Source organism: Camellia sinensis, chromosome 4, assembly GCF_055761805.1.
Source record: "Camellia sinensis isolate YWXY chromosome 4, ASM5576180v1, whole genome shotgun sequence".
Lineage (NCBI taxonomy): Eukaryota > Viridiplantae > Streptophyta > Magnoliopsida > Ericales > Theaceae > Camellia > Camellia sinensis.
The window spans coordinates 78,445,337-78,447,678 of NC_138964.1; positions in this window are offsets into that span (position 1 = coordinate 78,445,337).

Here is a 2,342-nt window from a genome sequence, read left to right on the forward strand (position 1 = left end):
TTGAACTCACTTCACGTTGTGAACTTTCACAAGTATCAACTTTGTCATGATTGATATAAAGCTTGAAACCTGCCAAGAGAAACTTAGCATGAAGGAAACCATATGAAACCATAGCAAAAATAACCATTCAAAGTCCTATATGACAAGAACAGGCAAGTTAATTCGCTTGGAATGTTTTGATATGAAGGAATAAAATAAAATAAACCAATTTCATTGGCAATAAATGTCATAAGCACATGAACATAATAAGTTTTCTCTTATAGGCATATTGTCAAACACAATGTGTGCAAGGTATACATATTAACAAACATTGTTTAACACACAAACTTACAAATCCAATACCAACATCTGCAAACAAAAGAAATTGAAAATCATGATGTGTAATCATCTAATGTATACACAAAACACAAGGTTTGTAATAATGTATTACCAGGTGGTGCAATTTGGGAGTCTTCTGTTTAGAAGCTTGTCTATGTACACGGTGACTAAAAAATCGTAGACATTGAATATATAGCATTGACGATTTTGTACAATTGATTCACTACTACAGAATATTGGACATTGTATGTAGATGTATCCGATTGGGTCATCATCCAGTGCAGCGGCGGAATGTCGTCCCAACTATTTCTCTACAAATGATGCACCAACTGAATGAACTTTCTAGGAGGAAGACTTGGAGGGTGTGAGATGGCCCTCACTAGATGTAGTTGAGAGAATAGACAAATTGAACTGCTTCGGCAGGTTCGAGCTTCTTCCAAAGAATAGTATTGGGTTCTAGAAATTTCTGCTGAACCAAAAGAGAACCAGAAAAACAGATCTTTTCTTCATGAGTTGTAATAAAGGATTAGCATGGGTGAGTTGTGAAGGAAAAGCTCTGGAAAATAGGCAAGTAGCAGGAGCACCGATCTTGGAAAATTCAAGGAGGGTGGTGAAATTTGTCTTCTTCTTCTATTGTGTATATGGATGATTTGAAGCCCCCACATGTGTAGCCCAAAATCTGCAAGGAAAGAGTTAGGTCAAGTTTGGCATGATGAAAAAAAAGATAAAATGTCAAAAAGTTACTATCCCATCATCTTATTTAAATTATATTACCTCTTTAATACATCACTTCAAACTCAACACAAACTCAACTCATATTTTATAAAAAATCAAAAAATACACTTATTTAGTCTTCCCAAACTAGGCATGAGAAACCATGTAAACAGGAGCATTATATCACTGCAAGCAGCAGTGTTATACCACTCTTACACACTTTTAATATAGGTTATAGATAAACTAGTGAAAAATTCCTCCTATGCACGGACAAATAATAAAATGTAATAAATCATATAAAATATGTTAAAAATTAATTAAATATTATAATATTAATTTAGATAAGTATTTAAATAATAAATTTGAGTGATTTCACTATATTTATATAAATATGTAGAAATAATTAATTTTTTTAAAATACACTCAATCGAATACATTTAATTGAAAATGAAGAGTAATAGTGAATCCTATAAATATAAGATAAAGATAAAAAAAAAAATTAAGTTTAAACTTTAAAATAATATAGAAAAAGAAAATTGGATAAATCTTCAAAAGAAAAAAAAAATGCAACTGAAAATCAAGAGCGATAGTGGATTCTGTAAATATAAGATAAAGATTAAAAAAAATCAAGTTTAAATTTGATAATGAACTATAAGAATATAAAAAGAGAAAATTAAATAAATTCTACAAAGATGAGGTAGAGAGAAATTTAGTAAATATCAGATGAAGATTGAAATTTAAAAATTCAAAAATAAAATAAGATAAACTTGGAAAAAAAAAATCTAATATAACTTTAATAATAGAATAACAGAAGATGGTACAAGTTTAAAAATTAGATAAAAGTGAAATGTCACCTATAATTTTTTTTTAATTTGTTAAAAAAAAAAAACTCAAAAATAAGAATAGAGGTGTAGTAAGTTAAAACTTATATAAGAGTTAAATGGCAATTTATAATTTTTTAAATTTAAATATTGTGTAGTTAAAAAATAAGTATTTATGATATCTTATTATACAAATTTTAACTCTATTTTGTGTTTACTACTAATAATTTTTAACAATTTTGTAGTATAAAGCTACTTAATTAAAAAAAATTTTAAAAAAAATCAAGGGATCACCCTATAAATTTCAACAGTTTTTGTATTTTGAAGCTACTAAATAAAAAAAATAGCATCACTTTTCTTTTTATAATCTTAGTTAGTTTCATTTTACTTATGTTTTGTGTCAATAACCTATAAATTTTAGCAATTTTTTGTATTTTGGAGGTACTAATAAAAAAAAAAATCACTTCTCTTTTTAAAATCTTAGCTAGT